The sequence below is a fragment of the Lathamus discolor genome, chromosome 1, assembly GCF_037157495.1.
Source record: "Lathamus discolor isolate bLatDis1 chromosome 1, bLatDis1.hap1, whole genome shotgun sequence".
Taxonomy (NCBI): Eukaryota; Metazoa; Chordata; class Aves; order Psittaciformes; family Psittacidae; genus Lathamus; species Lathamus discolor.
In genome coordinates, this window is record NC_088884.1 from 12136422 (window position 1) to 12143709 (window position 7288).

At 42.4% G+C, this 7288-nt stretch overlaps 1 long non-coding RNA gene across 2 annotated transcripts; it reads right to left on the reverse strand.

Annotated features, from left to right (window-relative positions):
• Positions 1 to 249: 249 nt before the first annotated feature.
• LOC136006947 (uncharacterized) lies at positions 250 to 6103 on the reverse strand. 2 transcript variants are annotated; one of them, XR_010609360.1, is made up of 3 exons: positions 5930 to 6103; positions 4458 to 4597; positions 250 to 594 (listed from the first exon to the last, which is right to left on the reverse strand). It is a non-coding gene; the product is annotated as an uncharacterized LOC136006947 (long non-coding RNA). The 2 variants fall into 2 exon arrangements; XR_010609364.1 differs by lacking the exon at positions 250 to 594 and adding an exon at positions 1365 to 2723.
• Positions 6104 to 7288: the final 1185 nt, after the last annotated feature.

Consider the following 7288-nt stretch of genomic DNA (forward strand, 5'->3'; position numbering starts at 1 on the left):
CAATCACTGCAGCTGGCCCCCCGCCTGCCCTGGCAAACCCAGCAGCACCCAACTCAGGGCATCACAGAGGGAGAAGCCGTGGCACTGTCTTGTGGCTGAAGAACTGCTGTGCACTTAAAGCCCCTCGATGGAGCACATGGCTCCACCTTGCAGCCTCACACCCAAGCACCTTACGATGGGATGGAGCAGGTCCTCCCTCGGACAAAGCAGTTCCTGAGAAACCAGTCCAAGGGCATAATTCCCAGCCATCCTGCAGCTCCCCAGCCAGTCCATGCAGTCATAGCTGGCACATTTTCTTTTCCATGTAATGACCAGAGAAAAGAAAGGCTAATCACTTAAAATACTGTTCATTCATACACTGCAATTAAACTCACTTTGAAAACACACAGACGCTTGTGAGTTAGTTTATCACAGTCTGTGCTGCCCTTCCCCTTCTTACCCGGGTGTCTCTTCCTTCCCAATGCCAGCCAGAACCCAAGAACACATGAAGGAATATAGGGAACGTATCTATGCAAGGTCATAACTTCTTTCAAGGCTATGGTAGCTCTTAAGATATTCTCTAGCAGTGTCCCTCAGGTGTGGATGGCGTTGCTCCTGTAGGAAGAAGGGTTTATGAAAGAGTTCAGAACTGCAGCCTACTGTTAGACGGCAGCAGCTCAATTGTCCTTGGTCACCCAGAGACAGCCCATATTCTCCATTACAGGGGATAAGTACAAGGCTGTACAGCCTTCAAGTGTTCAAAGACATCAAGGCCTTGCTAAAAGCCCTGAAGTGCTGGAAGAGACTCATTTTCTTCAGGACACTGGACTAAATGTAGATTTGTGCTGTCTTCTGCTTGCGAGAAATTGAGCTGCTGAGATGCCAGGTGAGCTGCGCATAAAGAAATGAGCCAAAAGGAGACTTCGTCATACATCACCTACAAGCAGCATGAGACGACCACGATTTTCAACACCCAAAAAGACATGGAACATTGTATTTTCAGTGTTACCAATGCTCCCTGTGTGGCAGAAACTTGGAGACTTGCTTTTTCTGGGTGCTTTGGTTTTGTGTTTCCAGGTCCTCATTTGCAGAAGTATTAAGTACTCATAAGGTTTTGAAATCTCCATCCTTGGAGCTACTTCAGATTTGACTAGATATGACCCTGAAAGACCTGATCTGATTTCAAAGTTGAGTAAAACTTCAAAATTGAGCAAGGGGGCGGATCAGATGGTGCTTTCTAACCAGAATTATTCTCAGACTGCAGCTGCCACTGCAGTCAGTGGGAGCTCTGCCTTGAACAGACGTGCTCCAAAAAAGAGATTTTCTGCTCAGCACCCAGAATTATCTGGAACTTCGGAAAATATTACATTTTAATTACTGCATCTTTGAAATGGCGCAAATAATGCCAACACAGGTAGGGGTTAATGTTTGTTTATGAATTGCCTAGGAATCATTTTCCAAGCATTAGAAAATACTCTGAGGAAATCAGCAATTTACTACTCAGACCAGGGCTTGGCTAATGTAAAGGGACAGAACTCTTCATGGAGCCTTGATGCTTAAATGCAAGGCTGAAAACTCATTCATTAAGCACTTTGTGTTGTGTTGCTCCTTTGAAGCATGGCTTCTGTGCAGAAGGCAATATGTCTCTGTGTAATTAAAACCTATAGTAAGATTTCATTTTTCATTTTGCACTTATTAGTACTTCTCTTTTGAAAATCAAGATTTGGCAGGCCATTCCAATCAACTAGATATAATTTTATATTGATACTGAAATAGACATTTTTTGGCATTGCCCTGTTTGTTCAAAGTTAAGCTGTAAGGTTATGTACATGGAGGTCTGGAAGATCACAGTTACAGCAGATGCTTCAAGTCTGAGTCAGTCAGTGACTAGTGTTGACAGGATACTAAGAAATCAAAAATCATAAAATGCTATGGAGTATATACACACGTGTATCTGTGTGAAATCTACTTTGCTCATCAATTAATCAGATTAAGAAGTCGATTGAAGTAACCGAGATTTCATTTAACACATTTCTCATGGGTAACTACTAACTGTGATAGCAGAAACAAGCCTTCAAGAGTAAAAATAGAAAGCATTCCTATCACAAGTTTTGCTCAAAAAACAAGAAAGCTGTGAGAACAAGGGAATGGGAGCCTAATGAAAACATCTCTCTTTGCCTCTTTCTCTGCAATGCCATGCTGAGAAGCAGCACTTACTTTCTGACAGGCAGAAATCTTTGTGCCTGACAGATAGAACAGGAGATAAAAAGGATACAAAGCATCTGGCTTTCCAATACGTACGTGGGATGATGATTTAAATTACAAAGTTTGAAGAATTTGGCACCTAGCAAACTTGAACCTTGCCCAGGGTTGATTTTCCCCCCTTCAATAATAAGTTTAGAAAACATGAAAAAAGAAGCATTTTCCCCTATAACACAGCATATAAACAACATCTGCACTTTCGACTGAGTTCAAAACACCTTTGGAATGAAAGGTTTTTCTCTTTGAACAGAGGAGAAACCCTTCCAGCATGCTCCAGTGGAAGGAAAGTCTCGCTGAGATTGAGCTGTCTGGTTCCATTGTAAGGTTGCTGGCAGAGTCCCCGCGGCAGGATTGACATTGCATTAATTACCAGGCCCACGGGCCCTCCGACCCTGCTCCACCACGAGACATACTGGCAATGGATCTGAAGAACGCTGGCATTATCTCAGTCCTGAAGACCTGAAGGCAAGTTGTCACCTGAACTGCAGGTAAAGTGAAACATTTCGCTGTGCTAATAAAATACACATTTCTCTGGCATTCAGACTGTCTGGGAGATAACTGTTTAATGTATTACAGACCTCATGGCTAATATCTGACTTCAACAAGCATGATTACACAAAAGACAGGCTTTCTGAAGTACTTTGGTTTGATAATATTCATAATACTAATTAAATGTTAATAATAGAGATGTATTATCAGATATGGATTTTGCTCTTTATTAGTTGACAGCGAGCCTCATCCTTATTTATGCATTTCAGTAGGAGAAAGTAGCGTCAATATAAAGTGTTATGGCATGCAGTTCAAAACAGTGCTAGGCCCACAGAGAGTTGTGCTCCACATTAATTTTCTTGGCTTCCAGGGTAAAGAGAGAACAGTGCATCACAGTTATATCAGCTGGCACTTTTTTAGTAACTAGTCCTTTCAGATGCCTTATTTCAGCCGGCTTAATTTGAATTGCAGTGCACCAGCTTGCAGAAATTTTCAGGACAAGCATGATCAACTCGATGCAAATTCTTTAAGACAGTCTCAGTTTGTGCACTGAAAAGTTAAGCACTCATTTCACTGTGATCACTATCTAATTGATTCATTCCTGTCTTGCTTGATTGCATTGCCATTCTAGCTCAAAATCAGATGTAATAGCTATGAAGATGGTAGCCATCAAATGACTTTTCAACCAGCATCAGTTCCTTCTGTTATCAACCTTGACTCTAAAACAGTGACAAGGTAAAGCCATATGGCTGTATAGTGACCTTTAGGAGCAGAAAGAGCTTCTGATTTTGACACTGTCTCACTAGAAGCGCTAGAATAAGAGGTCAGATAGCTGAAGTTTAAAGAAATACCATTTACAAACAATAAGCAAACATAAAAGGAAAAGTATTAGCTCAATCCATATATAATTTTATAATCCATGTGGTGTTTAAACAAATATTTGTCCTTGTCAATTATTCCCACAGAGTGATTGTGCAAGCATTAGAGATTTAAACAATGTTTATATAAACAACATGAAATGCAAGATAAAGAACTTGATAATTGCATATCACTTTTAAAGATACAAGTGAATTGTTTAAGCCTTTCAAATCAAAGTCATAATGGATTGCAGCTTTATATGTAGTCAAAATAAAGGTTTGTGGAATATGAATTTTTTTATGGCTGGTAGATCTATTTTTAAATATTTTTTTAAAAATAAAGCATCCCATGATTAGCCCTTTCAATTACTGCATCACAGTGTTTTTTACAGACTCTAATTATATCTTAGATTAAAATTCAAAACACCTGCTCTTGTGGATTGCACTAATTTCAGCCTCGAGTATTTTGATACAAAGAGCTATAATCAGTGAGAACCAAATGATTTCCTATTCTCCATACCACACCTTCTCAGCTGAGCACAGCTAAAGAAAGCTCTCCATTTCCTTCTTTTTTGTTTTTTTTTCTTTTCTTTTTTTGTTATGATCATTATATCTTTCATTTAAAGATGTCTTTTTAATGCTGAGAGATTTAGTATTTTTACTTAAATCAGTTTAACACAGATATTAGCTTTTAATATAGCCGTAATTTTGATTTTAAATAGCAGATGAACAGTGTAGCTTTCTTCTGTTAGTTCCCCTTTTCATTTCAGTGGAGCTAATATAAATACTTTGTTCCTGGCTTTTAAGAAAACTGCTCTTTAAAAACCCTGTAATTTGAGTTCAGGGACTTAAACGGGAACACATACTTACTTGAAAGATCGTTTTTGATGTGCGTGGTTCTCTGTTATTATTCATGTACGTCTCTAGGCTTTAGGGGTATGATCCAAAGTCCACGGAGTCAATGGGAAAACACGCAGGTTTCACTGGACATTGGGTCAGTATAATAAATACTGTATGAAGAAAAAGGAAATAGTCGAATTGTCCATGTGGGTTCTATCACAATAAAATAAGGGTATCTTTAACACTATTTACTTTTTGATGAGAGTAATACAGAATCTGACTCTGCTCAGATACACTGTTTTTAGGCCAGTAGGATAACACTATAAGACACAACAGGTCAACAAAGAGCCATCGTAGGGCACTGAATCAGGCCCACCACAGTCCTCCGAAGCCCTCCAGAGCAATTTGGCTGCTCCAAATTTTATGCAGTTATCTGCCTCTGCTGAAGCTGTGGGGTGGCCTGGAAGTTCTGCACCAGGGCTGCTTATTTGTTTCTCCCCCATGCTGTGCTGTAACTTGCCACATCTCTCTGTTGCAATGGGCAGGTTTCTGAAGGCCCATGAAAAGCCACCTGGCTCTTGCTCCAGAGTGTATTAATGCAATGAAAACAGAGTTAATGGCGTGTCACATCAGAGCTAGAACAATCTTTTTAGAAATTCGGCATTTTTATACCCTGTGTTTCTCACTGCGATTAATTAGCTGTGAATGCATTTACTGATGTTTTTATTCCCTTTTCCATGTCATGGATTAGAGAGGTAAGTTCTCTCTGGAAAAATTCAAGCCCTCCACATGATAAAATGGCATATGCCCCAGCATGCACCAAACTCTACTAGTTTTCCCTAAAAGCTCTAAGAAATTTGTACCTGAGCTTTCCATCACCTGTGACAGCATTCTGATTTAGGACAAATGACAGCATGAGCCATAGGTACCTGCTAGCGTCTCAAAAGCATGATGAGTAGCTCTGATTAACCCTACATACTGGGCTTTGCTGCGTTCACTGTTTCGCAGTAGTTTTTTAGCCTACTTTCAACTCTGCTCAGACGTACACAGCCAGGTCTGTGACTGCTGTGGGAGAAGGAGACAACCCCTGAATGGGCAAGAAATACGCAGAAACCATGCAGATGCATCGAGAAAGTGTTGCAGCACCATTGGTCCTGCACTCCCCCTGCTCTGGGAGCCCCTCCAAGGATGTACATCACTGTGCCCCACTTAATAATCTGGTCTTACGAAGGGTAAGTTTGGGTCAAAGATCAGTTTTGGGTTTTGTTGTCTAGAGTTTCCTTTTGTTGTCTAGAGTTTCCAGTCTTGCAGGACGACTGAAGCTGTCTTTGTACCTCCCTGCCAGCCTGCAGACTGCTGTAGAGCAGAGCCCAGCAGCCACCAGCACTGAGAAAGCCTTGTACCCGTAAGGAGAAAAGCAATTAACACCAGTGGCACTAAAAACAGAACAAGTGATGCAAGTCTTGTGCATAATAGCAAGGGCTTTTGTTCATAAATCTCACCTTTCTGCATGGTAGACACATGAAACTCAGTGTCTGCCTGAGGAGCTGAAGGGCTGAGTCAACCCTGCTGAGATTTAAGCCATTGGTTCCAGAGAGTCTAGGTGTTTCAAACATGGTGCTTACACCACTAAACTACCTCTTCAGCTTTATTTAGCTGCTGCTACTGCTATCAAAACAAACCACATGTTGCAAATCTATTTATTAGGGTTTGTGGTGGGTGGATCCTGGCTGGATGCCAGGTGCCCATCAAAGGCACTCTATCACTGCCCTCCTCAGTTGGAGAGGGGGGAGGAAATAGAGCAAAAGGCCCATGGGTTGAGAGACTGAGAGAGAGATCGCTCAGCAATATAAATCTTAAACCACTCTCCCCCAGCCCTTTGTTCCCAAGCTCAACTTCACTCCCAGATTCTCTAGTTCCTTCTCCTGTAGGAGCACATGGGGATGGGGATTTGGTGCCTTGGTCAGTTCACCACACGTTGCCTCTGCTGCTCCTTCTTCCTTAGGGGAGGACTCGTCACACTCTTCCCCTGCTCCAGCATGGGATTCTTCCCACAGCAGACAGTCGTCCATGAACTTCTCCAATGTGAGTCCTTCCTATTGGCTGCAGTTCTTCATAAAATGCTCCAGCGCAGCTCCCTTCCACAAGTGCGTCCTTCAGGAACAGCCTGCTCCAGTGTGGGTCCCCCATGGGGCAACAGCCCCCTTTGGGCATCCCTCTGCTCTGGTGTAGGGTCCTCCATGCGCTGCAGGTGGAATCTGCTCCACCATGGACCTCCATGGGCCGCAGGGGCAGAGCTGCCTCACCATGGGCTGCACCACGGGCAGCAGGGGAATCTCTGCTCCGGTGCCTGGAGCTCCTCCTGCCCTCCTTCTGCGCTGACCTGGGTGTCTGCAGGGCTGGTTCTCTCACAGATGCTCGCTCCTCTCTCCTGCTGCAGATTGTTCCAAGAGGTTTTTCTCCCCCTTCTTAACTGTGTTATCCCAGATACCATATACCATGTCACTGATGTGCTCGGCCTTGGCAAGGAACGAGTCCATCTTGTAGCTGGCTGCATTGGCTTTGTTGGACGTACAGGAAGCTTTTGGCATATTCTCATAAGAGCCACTCCTGTAGCCCCTCCACTACCAAAACCTTGCCATGCAAACCCAGAACAGGGTTTATCCTTCATTTGACATGAAAGTACTGTTTAAAGCAAGACAAAAACGTTGTGATAATCAAACTGCTTTAAATTTTTAGCTACACAACATGTCCATTATCCGCTTTTGCTTAAAAAAAAAACAAAACCCAACTTTTTCCCATAGTAAAAATTAAAATGCAACTGATGTTTTAAATTTGAAATTGACTGCTGCCATGAAAGT